General features: G+C 39.3%; 5 non-coding genes across 5 annotated transcripts; all 5 read right to left on the bottom strand.

The window, feature by feature from the left end:
- Positions 1–3,833: 3,833 nt before the first annotated feature.
- On the bottom strand, positions 3,834–3,915 carry TRNAL-AAG (transfer RNA leucine (anticodon AAG)). The gene has a single exon. It is a non-coding gene; the product is annotated as a tRNA-Leu (tRNA).
- Positions 3,916–4,420: 505 nt separating this feature from the next.
- On the bottom strand, positions 4,421–4,502 carry TRNAS-ACU (transfer RNA serine (anticodon ACU)). The gene has a single exon. It is a non-coding gene; the product is annotated as a tRNA-Ser (tRNA).
- A 4,655-nt stretch (positions 4,503–9,157) lies between these two features.
- TRNAL-AAG (transfer RNA leucine (anticodon AAG)) lies at positions 9,158–9,239 on the bottom strand. Its single transcript has one exon. It is a non-coding gene; the product is annotated as a tRNA-Leu (tRNA).
- A 505-nt stretch (positions 9,240–9,744) lies between these two features.
- On the bottom strand, positions 9,745–9,826 carry TRNAS-GCU (transfer RNA serine (anticodon GCU)). The gene has a single exon. It is a non-coding gene; the product is annotated as a tRNA-Ser (tRNA).
- A 4,648-nt stretch (positions 9,827–14,474) lies between these two features.
- TRNAL-AAG (transfer RNA leucine (anticodon AAG)) lies at positions 14,475–14,556 on the bottom strand. The gene has a single exon. It is a non-coding gene; the product is annotated as a tRNA-Leu (tRNA).

Raw genomic sequence — 14,556 nt, 5'->3', positions numbered from 1 at the left:
ATGTCTTTTGGCATCACAAATCAATAGATCAATATCTCAACAACAATCGCAATAACTAATCAGCATGCTAATCAATAACCTTTAATGAGAGTCAATAAAGTGAACACACCATGATCTTTCAGTCATGAATAACCACACCAATTTAGTTAAGTGTTAGGATATTTATTTCCCTACTGGTTACAATCTAAAGTCATTTCTGTTAATCTCATCAGCAATTCATCTCATTAGTAACTCTTCAGATTTGCAATTAGAAACGCAATTAATCAATGCATAGAGAATATTCACTCAGTATTAACACATAATTATTAAGAAGCAACTTAGCAAAGTCTCAGTAGTGCATGGTTCAACAAAGCAAGAACTCAGTCATTTGTCTATTTGCGTCAGATTTTAGTGAACACCTTAAATAACCTCGGTTGGGCTTCATGCAAAACAATTTAGCAAACACAAATTTGGAAAACATCTAACTATGGCCTCTATCAAAGAGCGTTGGTACCTAGAAAGAAAAGGCAAACAGACAATTACAATTTTCATCAGATAGTTACCCATCCAACGGATCAGCAAACATCGTCATTCTTCGTCCTCGGGACATCAGTCGTTTGCATCATCAGCAAAGAAAGGACAGGGCAAAGTATCAGTATGGCAAAGCTAAGGAACAAGAACTTCCCTCATATAGAGGAGAAGTAAGTATCAGGTAAGGAATAAGTAAAGGGTGGTTTAGAGTAACAGGGCGAACAAACGGCAAAGTCTCAAACGAAATGGCATAAATGGCTCAGTAGAATGGCAAAGAATGGCTTGGAGTGGAATGTCCAATAAATGCCTGATTTCTCCTCGGGTCATGTGGTTAAATCAAAACTGTCTAATTTACTCCTAATTCCTCAATGGATAATCATTGGTGCATCGCCATCTCTGTCCAATAATCTTCACCAGAGTTTTACACAAACCACAGTTCTCATGTCGTTGATTGGCCCATGTTACTGACGTTTTCATCGGTTGGAATGTCAGGTAAGAAAAGTTAAATTTTACGCTACAGTCAGTAGTTCCATTGTTTTCTCCTACTCCAGGCAGCCTTGCACCTGTTACAAATTACACTGTTGCATTCAGCAAGAATGTCTCCTTGAGCAAGTAGGGTCCCATGAAAAAGAATTTACTACAGCTACACACATCTCTAGCTTTTGGGAAAGTACAGTTTCATGTCCTTCAGGAAAATAGCACATTGCACGTTAGAAAAAGACAGTTTAATATGAGACCAGGCAGCTAGGCACAGACCTTCGATAAACTAAGGCCTACTGCTTAATGAACAAACTCCTAATACATAACTCCAATTTTGATATGTTAATACAAATTAAAAACATTAGTACATAATTAATTCAGCATTAATAACTTTCATTAGTCTTCGTATACATTGGTAGCCAATCCCCGTGGGCACATTGAAAACGTGTGCATTATTTCTACGTTAACACATTTTTTATGCAGCTTCATTACACAATATATTGTAAGCTTTTCATGTTAATATTAATTTTAAAAGACACACTCCAGCAATCCCTCCTCTGATGACTCTTGTCATCACACAAATCTTCCCTACTAATTTTACATACTAAAATTCCCTCATATCAATCTCTTCACTTCTTGGTTTCCCCTTTGATCTTGCCCTGAATCATTTTTCCCTTTGTTTTTCTTCCCTCCTCCTATTATTTTTCGCCATCTTCAATTTTATTCTTTTACTAATTTGACATGCCACCTATGATCCAAATAAGCAATCTATAACAATCAATATCCCCTGTATTATTTTAGACAATATCCCATGCCAAATGTTACTAATCCAATTTCCCACTGAAGCAAATCCTTTCCCAACCTTTTTCCAAACACCTGGTTCTTTCAAATCCTTCAAGTCCGTACTATCCCTAGTCAAGTTAGTAAGCATACTTCTAATCTCATTACTATTATCTGGTATGTAAGCGCAACAATTACACCCATTGAGCAATCTACAAACTCTGCCATTTTTCACTAAAAGAATGTCTAAAGCAAGCCTGTTTTGAAGAGTCATAGCCCCCTCTGCAGCATGTTCAGTATCCATCAGGAGTATAGCCCCTGAAAAGTTTGTCAGCATGTTATCCTCAATAGTAGACAACTTTTGAATCTTTATGGAGTTCACAATAACTCCCACTGAAGAAATTATCGTCCCAAATATGTCTCCTACTACACCAGCAGCAGTCTCTTTCTTATGTCTAGTACGATGTAATTCAGACAATTTTGGTAACCTTTTCAAATCGTCAAGTTGATATATCTTTGGGAAAACTATCCCCAAATAACATGTCCCATACTATCCCTTTGGAAGACGGTAATAAGCATTAAGTCCACATATATAATAAATCCCGGGGATTGCTGGATCCTGTCCATTTAACATGAACGTCCATTTACTCTGAAACAAAAACACACGCTTACATTCACTCATTCCCACAAACACATTGTCATAGTATAATTTGGTCTTGGATATGCAAAGCTTTCCTACATGTAGTGCGTCTAAAGCTAACTTCCCTTGTTCTCTAATTGCACTATAACCGTCACTACTAGCAAAGGCCCGTTGCTGTAATCCTTTCTCTAGTTTACCCTTCAATGCCCTTCTTCTCTCTTCCGTGTGATCTAAAAAGCTTTTCTCTACAGGTGTAAGCAAACATGTCAAATTATTGTGGTGTGCATAAGATGTACTAATTGTTAATGTTGACTGAAAGAATCCTTTAACTAACTTTATGCTATAGTACTTACCTACCCCACTCACATCCTCTATGATAGGCACATTAGAAAACACAAGATCATGATTTGAGTAAAAATATTGAATCTCTTCCTGGTTATAGAATCTTGTTAGTAACAGACTACAACGTATCCCATATGTTAATGACAGTCTATGATAGTTAACCCCCTGTTGTACCGAAACAGGAATCTGTGTACACACAAAACAAACTTTTGCATCCATTGTGTCAACATACTCACTCAGCAAGCGATAGAAAACATCAGTGGAGAGTTCCCCTTTCGAGTTAGTTCCCTCATGCAAGTATCTTGTATCCAGCTCAAACCTCTCCCAGGCTGTTAGTGCAGTGGTAGTCTCAGGAATTGTAGCATTGTTAGTCCCACTTTTATCCATTAGTGTCATACTCACAACCACGACCCTAATGAATATTTATTACATGAACCTTTTTTGCAAAAGTATTTGGTTCAAGTAAATTTAAAGTGTTGGGATTCAAGCCCACGGCTCCAGAGAGACTGGAGCCTAAATCTAGCCAGTTTAGCCTGCTCAGCCACGCTACCTCACATCTACAAGCTCACAACTATAGTAACTTGGCCAAACACTGTGGACACCCACTGTGGTGACCTGGCTATGCGGGGTAACGCAGCATTCACCGACAGTTGAGCGAGTTACAGGTGAAAAGCAAAGTATAATAACTGTCTTCATATAATATATGTCTTTCCTTATTTATTCTTCTTCCCCATTGTATGTTTGCTCTCTGCTTTAGAAACGCGAGCTGTCATCACTGCAAGGAAACGTATCACATAGCGTTCTACTGTTTACACTCACTGAACTTTCAGCATCACAGTGACCCCTCTCGTCGCCTCTATAGTTAGACTTCAACACAGCTGGTTTGTTTACCGATACAATTCTTGTCACCTTAGGTTGTGGTTTTTTAAAGTAAGAAGGCTCGGTCCCACTGTCTGGCTAACCTTATATATATACGTCACCACTTTACATAGTCTCACCTCTCGCTATGTGGATCGTAGGTGCAGAAGGCAGAGAGTGAGACACTGATGCAGACAAAATACGTTTGTGAGTTGAAAAATACTGGCAGCGGTGGGATTCGAACCCACGCCTCCAAAGAGACTGGAGCCTTAATCCAGCGCCTTAGACCGCTCAGCCACACTACCCTGTGCAAACCTGTTTCTGTAAGCTTTCTGAAGTGAGATGTTCTGATGTATAGGGGAGTTGGAGAATAAGGGTGTATAGCCTGTGAAGTGATCCTAGGAAAGTCAACGCCAACAGCAGCAGGCACGTGATACATTCAGTAGGTCAGGATTGGCCCCGGGCCATGGGAGGTGTCAGGGAGCGCCAGTCCTGAGAGTCCGTAGGAAGACCACCCTTACATTGGCGTCCCGCACGCGCTGCTTCTCTTTCTTTAAGGATAAGGAATCAAACTATCTACGTCCCTCAACTTACTAACCCTCCGCCTCAGGAAAGATTTTGTGATTCATGAGCAGAACCCGGCTGGCGCTGTTTACAGTAATGCCTAAGCACAGTACTCAACTGAGCGGTGTTTCCAAACTGAGCCGTTGTACGGCCGGAAATACCATGGGATATGTCATTTAACTTTCACATAACATAGGGTTAACCCAGCCCTACCACATACTAAAAACTAAAGACGGAACAATAAACCAACGAGGATGGGATTCGAACCCACGCGTGCAGAGCACAATGGATTAGTAGTCCATCGCCTTAACCACTCGGCCACCTTGTCTTCAAAACACCATGTTTCAGGAGTACAAAATATGGTAGCCAAAATGTGTTCTATTAGGTGAAAGTTGTCTAAACATAATAAAGAGCATATATTTACAGATTGTTATGGTAACTTGTTGTCTTCAGTTTTGCTCTATACGACCTTGTTGTCCATCCCTACTTCAGCTTGAATTTATATGTTAAATGTAATGTAATCATGAAAATTACACTTTCCAAACGTGTTCTATCCATATGTGATGTACTATCACACTACCCTCAAATGAGCTAAGATTGCTTTAATTCAGTTGTACGTGGATCTAAAGTGCAATATCATACAAATATTGTACTGGTATGGCGCTTTCGAGTCTCTAGGTGTCAGTTATTGGTGGTGTGCTTACATGTCAACATTAGGCAGCAAATAGTACACAATTAAGGAAAACTGCCTTCCCATTTAATGTGCATTGTTCTGCAAAAAGTTTTAAGTAGGAGAAAGTAAAACTTAGTTTATAAAACCACCTAAACTGGGAGTATTGCCGCTACAGCTATGACACTTCAGTTTAAAAACGTACGTGCATTAACAAGAAATATTTTTGCGCTAAATAAATTGCTGTCCGACTACTCACGTAATGCATAAAACTGAGGCACTCGTAATTACAATACATTGAAGTAATATTTTGGTAGTTTTTGTTGACGATGACTCCGCAGCAAGCGATCAGATTACTTTTTATTAGTGAAGGCGCGTCAGAGCCTTGATAAGTAAACTTACAAGGAGACACGCCTAGGTCGATGAACCTTTTAGACCAGGTTCGGGGACTTCCCAGTACGAGATGTCTTTTGGCATCACAAATCAATAGATCAATATCTCAACAACAATCGCAATAACTAATCAGCATGCTAATCAATAACCTTTAATGAGAGTCAATAAAGTGAACACACCATGATCTTTCAGTCATGAATAACCACACCAATTTAGTTAAGTGTTAGGATATTTATTTCCCTACTGGTTACAATCTAAAGTCATTTCTGTTAATCTCATCAGCAATTCATCTCATTAGTAACTCTTCAGATTTGCAATTAGAAACGCAATTAATCAATGCATAGAGAATATTCACTCAGTATTAACACATAATTATTAAGAAGCAACTTAGCAAAGTCTCAGTAGTGCATGGTTCAACAAAGCAAGAACTCAGTCATTTGTCTATTTGCGTCAGATTTTAGTGAACACCTTAAATAACCTTGTATTAGCATCAGCATGTTGGGCTTCATGCAAAACAATTTAGCAAACACAAATTTGGAAAACATCTAACTATGGCCTCTATCAAAGAGCGTTGGTACCTAGAAAGAAAAGGCAAACAGACAATTACAATTTTCATCAGATAGTTACCCATCCAACGGATCAGCAAACATCGTCATTCTTCCTCCTCGGGACATCAGTCGTTTGCATCATCAGCAAAGAAAGGACAGGGCAAAGTATCAGTATGGCATAGCTAAGGAACAAGAACTTCCCTCATATAGAGGAGAAGTAAGTATCAGGTAAGGAATAAGTGCAGGGTGGTTTAGAGTAACAGGGCGAACAAACGGCAAAGTCTCAAACGAAATGGCCTAAATGGCTCAGTAGAATGGCAAAGAATGGCTTGGAGTGGAATGTCCAATAAATGCCTGATTTCTCCTCGGGTCATGTGGTTAAATCAAAACTGTCTAATTTACTCCTAATTCCTCAATGTATAATCATTGGTGCATCGCCATCTCTGTCCAATAATCTTCACCAGAGTTTTACACAAACCACAGTTCTCATGTCGTTGATTGGCCCATGTTATTGACGTTTTCATCGGTTGGAATGTCAGGTAAGAAAAGTTACATTTTACGCTACAGTCAGTAGTTCCATTGTTTTCTCCTACTCCAGGCAGCCTTGCACCTGTTACAAATTACACTGTTGCATTCAGCAAGAATGTCTCCTTGAGCAAGTAGGGTCCCATGAGAAAGAATTTACTACAGCTACACACATCTCTAGCTTTTGGGAAAGTACAGTTTCATGTCCTTCAGGAAAATAGCACATTGCATGTTAGAAAAAGACAGTTTAATATGAGACCAGGCAGGTAGGCACAGACCTTTGATAAACTAAGGCCTACTGCTTAATGAACAAACTCCTAATACATAACTCCAATTTTGATATGTTAATACAAATTAAAAACATTAGTACATAATTAATTCAGCATTAATAACTTTCATTAGTCTTCGTATACATTGGAAGCCACTCCCCGTGGGCACATTTCAAACGTGTGCATTATTTCTACGTTAACACATTTTTTATGCAGCTTCATTACACAATATATTGTAAGCTTTTCATGTTAATATTAATTTTAAATGACACACTCCAGCAATCCCTCCTCTGATTACTCTTGTCATCACACAAATCTTCCCTACTAATTTTACATACTAAAATTCCCTCATATCAATCTCTTCCCTTCTTGGTTTCCCCTTTGATCTTGCCCTGAATAATTTTTCCCTTTGTTTTTCTTCCTTCCTCCTATTATTTTTCGCCATCTTCAATTTTATTCTTTTACTAATTTTACATGCCACCCATGATCCAAATAAGCAATCTATAACAATCAATATCCCCTGTATTATTTTAGACAATATCCCATGCCAAATGTTACTAATCCAATTTCCCACTGAAGCAAATCCTTTCCCAACCTTTTTCCAAACACCTGGTTCTTTCAAATCCTTCAAGTCCGTACTATCCCTAGTCAAGTTAGTAAGCATACTTCTAATCTCATTACTATTATCTGGTATGTAAGCGCCACAATTACACCCATTGAGCAATCTACAAACTCTGCCATTTTTCACTAAATGAATGTCTAAAGCAAGCCTGTTTTGAAGAGTCATAGCCCCCTCCGCAGCAAGTTCAGTATCCATCAGGAGTATAGCCCCTGAAAAGTTTGTCAGCATGTTATCCTCAATAGTAGACAACTTTCGAATCTTTATGGAGTTCATAATAACTCCCACTGAAGAAATTATCGTCCCAAATATGTCTCCTGCTACACCAGCAGCAGTCTCTTTCTAATGTCTAGTACGATGTAATTCAGACAATTTTGGTAACCTTTTCAAATCGTCAAGTTGATATATCTTTGGGAAAACTATCCCCAAATAACATGTCCCATACTATCCCTTTGGAATACGGTAATAAGCATTAAGTCCACATATATAATAAATCCCGGGGATTGCTGGATCCTGTCCATTTAACATGAACGTCCATTTTCTCTGAAACAAAAACACACGCTTACATTCACTCATTCCCACAAACACATTGTCATAGTATGATTTGGTCTTGGATATGCAAAGCTTTCCTACATGTGGTGCGTCTAAAGCTAACTTCCCTTGTTCTCTAATTGCACTACAACCGTCACTACTAGCAAAGGCCCGTTGCTGTAATCCTTTCTCTAGTTTACCTTTCAATGCCCTTCTTCTCTCTTCCGTGTGATCTAAAAACCTTTTCTCTACAGGTTTAAGCAGACATGTCAAATTATTGTGGTGTGCATAAGATGTACTAATTGTTAATGTTTCCTGAAAGAATCCTTTAACTAACTTTATGCTATAGTACTTAGCTACCCCACTCACATCCTCTATGATAGCCACATTAGAAAACACAAGATCATGATTTGAGTAAAAATATTGAATCTCTTCCTGGTTATAGAATCTTGTTAGTAACAGACTACAACGTATCCCATATGTTAATGACAGTCTATGATAGGTAACCCCCTCTTGTACTGAAACAGGAATCTGTGTACACACAAAACAATCTTTTGCATCCATTGTGTCAACATACTCACTCAGCAAGCGATAGAAAACATCAGTGGATAGTTCCCCTTTCGAGTTAGTTCCCTCTTGCAAGTATCTTGTATCCAGCTCAAACCTCTCCCAGGCTGTTAGTGCAGTGGTAGTCTCAGGAATTGTAGCATTGTTAGTCCCACTTTTATCCATTAGTGTCATACTCACAACCACGACCCTAATGAATATTTTTTACATGAAGCTTTTTTGCAAAAGTATTTGGTTCAAGTAAACTTAAAGTGTTGGGATTCAAGCCCACGGCTCCAGAGAGACTGGAGCCTAAATCTAGCCAGTTTAGCCTGCTCAGCCACGCTACCTCACATCTACAAGCTCACAACTATAGTAACTTGGCCAAACACTGTGGACACCCGCTGTGGTGACCTGGCTATGCGGGGTAACGCAGCATTCACCGACAGTTGAGCGAGTTACAGGTGAAAAGCAAAGTATAATAACTGTCTTCATATAATATATGTCTTTCCTTATTTATTCTTCTTCCCCATTGTATGTTTGCTCTCTGCTTTAGAAACGCGAGCTGTCATCGCTGCAAGGAAACGTATCACACAGCGTTCTACTGTTTACACTCACTGAACTTTCAGCATCACAGTGACCCCTCTCGTCGCCTCTATAGTTAGACTTCAAGACAGCTGGTTTGTTTACTGATACAATTCTTGTCACCTTAGGTTGTGGTTTTTTAAAATAAGAAGGCTCGGTCCCACTGTCTGGCTACCCTTATACCCTTATACGTCACCACTTTACATAGTCTCATCTCTCGCTATGTGGATCGTAGGTGCAGAAGGCAGAGAGTGAGACTCTGATGCAGACAAAATACGTTTGTGAGTTGAAAAATACTGGCAGCGGTGGGATTCGAACCCACGCCTCCAAAGAGACTGGAGCCTTAATCCAGCGCCTTAGACCGCTCGGCCACACTACCCTGTGCAAACCTGCTTCTGTAAGCTTTCTGAAGTGAGATGTTCTGTTGTATAGGGGAGTTGGAGAATAAGGGTGTATAGCCTGTGAAGTGATCCTAGGAAAGTCAACGCCAACAGCAGCAGGCACGTGATACATTCAGTAGGTCAGGATTGGCCCTGGGCCATGGGAGGTGTCAGGGAGCGCCAGTCCTGAGAGTCCGTAGGAAGACAACCCTTACATTGGCGTCCCGCACGCGCTGCTTCTCTTTCTTTAAGGATAAGGAATCAAATTATCTACGTCCCTCAACTTACGAACCCTCCGCCTCAGGAAAGATTTTGTGATTCATGAGCAGAACCCGGCTGGCGCTGTTTACAGTAATGCCTAAGCACAGTACTCAACTGAGCGGTGTTTCCAAACTGAGCCGTTGTACTGCCGGAAATACCATGGGATATGTCATTTAACTTTCACATAAAATAGGGTTAACCCAGCCCTACCACATACTAAAAACTAAAGACGGAACAATAAAACGACGAGGATGGGATTCGAACCCACGCGTGCAGATCACAATGGATTAGCAGTCCATCGCCTTAACCACTCGGCCACCTCGTCTTCAAAGCACCATCTTTCAGGAGTACAAAATATGGTAGCCAAAATGTGTTCTATTAGGTGATAGTTGTCTAAACATAATAAAGAGCATATATTTACAGATTGTTATGGTAACTTGTCTTCAGCTTTGCTCTATACGACCTTGTTGTCCATCCCTACTTCAGCTTGAATTTATATGTTAAATGTAATGTAATCATGAAAATTACACTTTCCAAACGTGTTCTAGCCATATGTGATGTACTATCACACTACCCTCAAATGAGCTAAGATTGCTTTAATTCAGTTGTACGTGGATTTAAATTGCAATATCATACAAATATTGTACTGGTATGGCGCTTTCGAGTCTCTAGGTGTCAGTTATTGGTGGTGTGCTTACATGTCAACATTAGGCAGCAAATAGTACACAATTAAGGAAAACTGCCTTCCCATTTAATGTGCATTGTTCTGCAAAAAGTTTTAAGTAGGAGAAAGTAAAACTTAGTTTATAAAACCACCTAAACTGGGAGTATTGCCGCTACAGCTATGACACTTCAGTTTAAAAACGTACGTGCATCAACAAGAAATATATTTGCGCTAAATAAATTGCTGTCCGACTACTCACGTAATGCATAAAACTGAGGCAGTCGTAATTACAATACATTGAAGTAATATTTTGGTAGTTTTTGTTGACGATGACTCCGCAGCAAGCGATCAGATTACTTTTTATTAGTGAAGGCGCGTCAGAGCCTTGATAAGTAAACTTACAAGGAGACACGCCTAGGTCCATGAACCTTTCAGACCAGGTTCGGGGACTTCCCAGTACGAGATGTCTTTTGGCATCACAAATCAATAGATCAATATCTCAACAACAATCGCAATAACTAATCAGCATGCTAATCAATAACCTTTAATGAGAGTCAATAAAGTGAACACACTATGATCTTTCAGTCATGAATAACCACACCAATTTAGTTAAGTGTTAGGATATTTATTTCCCTACTGGTTACAATCTAAAGTCATTTCTGTTAGTCTCATCAGCAATTCATCTCATTAGTAACTCTTCAGATTTGCAATTAGAAACGCAATTAATCAATGCATAGAGAATATTCACTCAGTATTAACACATAATTATTAAGAAGCAACTTAGCAAAGTCTCAGTAGTGCATGGTTCAACAAAGCAAGAACTCAGTCATTTGTCTATTTGCGTCAGATTTTAGTGAACACCTTAAATAACCACGTATTAGCATCAGCATGTTGGGCTTCATGCAAAACAATTTAGCAAACACAAATTTGGAAAACATTTAACTATGGCCTCGATCAAAGAGCGTTGGTACCTAGAAAGAAAAGGCAAACAGACAATTACAATTTTCATCAGATAGTTACCCATCCAACGGATCAGCAAACATCGTCAGTCTTCGTCCTCGGGACATCAGTCAATTGCATCATCAGCAAAGAAAGGACAGGGCAAAGTATCAGTATGGCATAGCTAAGGAACAAGAACTTCCCTCATATAGAGGAGAAGTAAGTATCAGGTAAGGAATAAGTAAAGGGTGGTTTAGAGTAACAGGGCGAACAAACGGCAAAGTCTCAAACGAAATGGCCTAAATGGCTCAGTAGAATGGCAAAGAATGGCTTGGAGTGGAATGTCCAATAAATGCCTGATTTCTCCTCGGGTCATGTGGTTAAATCAAAACTGTCTAATTTACTCCTAATTCCTTAATGGATAATACTTGGTGCATCGCCATCTCTGTCCAATAATCTTCACCAGAGTTTTACACAAACCACAGTTCTCATGTCGTTGATTGGCCCATGTTATTGACGTTTTCATCGGTTGGAATGTCAGGTAAGAAAAGTTACATTTTACGCTACAGTCAGTAGTTCCATTGTTTTCTCCTACTCCAGGCAGCCTTGCACCTGTTACAAATTACACTGTTGCATTCAGCAAGAATGTCTCCTTGAGCAAGTAGGGTCCCATGAGAAAGAATTTACTACAGCTACACACATCTCTAGCTTCTGGGAAAGTACAGTTTCATGTCCTTCAGGAAAATAGCACATTGCACGTTAGAAAAAGACAGTTTAATATGAGACCAGGCAGCTAGGCACAGACCTTCGCTAAACTAAGGTCTACTGCTTAATGAACAAACTCCTAATACATAACTCCAATTTTAATATGTTAATACAAATTAAAAACATTAGTACATAATTAATTCAGCATTAATAACTTTCATTAGTCTTCGTATACATTGGTAGCCACTCCCCGTGGGCACATTTCAAACGTGTGCATTATTTCTACGTTAACACATTTTTTATGCAGCTTCATTACACAATATATTGTAAGCTTTTCATGTTAATATTAATTTTAAAAGACACACTCCAGCAATCCCTCCTCTGATGACTCTTGTCATCACACAAATCTTCCCTACTAATTTTACATACTAAAATTCCCTCATATCAATCTCTTCCCTTCTTGGTTTCCCCTTTGATCTTGCCCTGAATAATTTTTCCCTTTGTTTTTCTTCCCTCCTCCTATTATTTTTCGCCATCTTCAATTTTATTCTTTTACTAATTTTACATGCCACCCATGATCCAAATAAGCAATCTATAACAATCAATCTCCCCTGTATTATTTTAAACAATATCCCATGCCAAATGTTACTAATCCAATTTCCCACTGAAGCAAATCCTTTCCCAACCTTTTTCCAAACACCTGGTTCTTTCAAATCCTTCAAGTCCGTACTATCCCTAGTCAAGTTAGTAAGCATACTTCTAATCTCATTACTATTATCTGGTATGTAAGCGCAACAATTACACCCATTGAGCAATCTACAAACTCTGCCATTTTTCACTAAAAGAATGTCTAAAGCAAGCCTGTTTTGAAGAGTCATAGCCCCCTCCGCAGCAAGTTCAGTATCCATCAGGAGTATAGCCCCTGAAAAGTTTGTCAGCATGTTATCCTCAATAGTAGACAACTTTTGATTTTTTATGGAGTTCATAATAACTCCCACTGAAGAAATTATCGTCCCAAATATGTCTCCTACTACACCAGCAGCAGTCTCTTTCTTATGTCTAGTACGATGTAATTCAGACAATTTTGGTACCCTTTTCAAATCGTCAAGTTGATATATCTTTGGGAAAACTATCCCCAAATAACATGTCCCACACTATCCCTTTGGAAGACGGTAATAAGCATTAAGTCCACATATATAATAAATCCAGGGGATTGCTGGATCCTGTCCATTTAACATGAACGTCCATTTACTCTGAAACAAAAACACACGCTTACATTCACTCATTCCCACAAACACATTGTCATAGTATGATTTGGTCTTGGATATGCAAAGCTTTCCTACATGTAGTGCGTCTAAAGCTAACTTCCCTTGTTCTCAAATTGCACTATAACCGTCACTACTAGCAAAGGCCCGTTGCTGTAATCCTTTCTCTTGTTTACCCTTCAATGCCCTTCTTCTCTCTTCCGTGTGATCTAAAAAGCTTTTCTCTACAGGTGTAAGCAAACATGTCAAATTATTGTGGTGTGCATAAGATGTACTAATTCTTAATGTCGCCTGAAAGAATCCTTTAACTAACTTTATGCTATAATACTTAGCTACCCCACTCACATCCTCTATGATAGGCACATTAGAAAACACAAGATCATGATTTGAGTAAAAATATTGAATCTCTTCCTGGTTATAGAATCTTGTTAATAACAGACTACAACGTATCCCATATGTTAATGACAGTCTATGATAGGTAACCCCCTCTTGTACCGAAACAGGAATCTGTGAATACACAAAACAATCTTTTGCATCCATTGTCTCAAAATACTCACTCAGCAAGCGATAGAAAAAATCAGTGGATAGTTCCCCTTTTGAGTTAGTTCCCTCATGCAAGTATCCTGTATCCAGCTCAAACCTCTCCCAGGCTGTTAGTGCAGTGGTAGTCTCAGGAATTGTAGCATTGTTAGTCCCACTTTTATCCATTAGTGTCATACTCACAACCACGACCCTAATGAATATTTATTACATGAACCTTTTTGCAAAAGTATTTGGTTCAAGTAAACTTAAAGTGTTGGGATTCAAGCCCACGGCTCCAGAGAGACTGGAACCTAAATCCAGCCAGTTTAGCCTGCTCAGCCACGCTACCTCACATCTACAAGCTCACACCTATAGTAACTTGGCCAAACACTGTGGACACCGCTGTGGTGACCTGGCTATGCAGGGTAACGCAGCATTCACCGACAGTTGAGCGAGTTACAGGTGAAAAGCAAAGTATAATAACTGTCTGCATATAATATATGTCTTTCCTTATTTATTCTTCTTCCCCATTGTATGTATGCTCTCTGCTTTAGAAACGCGAGCTGTCATCACTGCAAGGAAACGTATCACACAACGTTCTACTGTTTACACTCACTGAACTTTCAGCATCACAGTGACCCCTCTCGTCGCCTCTATAGTTAGACTTCAAGACAGCTGGTTTGTTTACCGATACAATTCTTGTCACCTTAGGTTGTGGTTTTTTAAAATAAGAAGGCTCGGTCCCACTGTCTGGCTACCCTTATATATATACGTCATCACTTTACATAGTCTCAACTCTCGCTATGTGGATCGTAGGTGCAGAAGGCAGAGAGTGAGACACTGATGCAGACAAAATACGTTTGTGAGTTGAAAAATACTGGCAGCGGTGGGATTTGAACCCACGCCTTAAAAGAGACTGGAACCTTAATCCAGTGCCTTAGACCGCTTGGCCACACTACC

The sequence above is a fragment of the Pleurodeles waltl genome, chromosome 12 (genome assembly GCF_031143425.1).
Source record: "Pleurodeles waltl isolate 20211129_DDA chromosome 12, aPleWal1.hap1.20221129, whole genome shotgun sequence".
In the NCBI taxonomy this organism is placed as follows: Eukaryota; Metazoa; Chordata; class Amphibia; order Caudata; family Salamandridae; genus Pleurodeles; species Pleurodeles waltl.
Note: the sequence above shows the minus strand (reverse complement) of the source record. Positions and strands in the feature narration are given on the sequence as shown.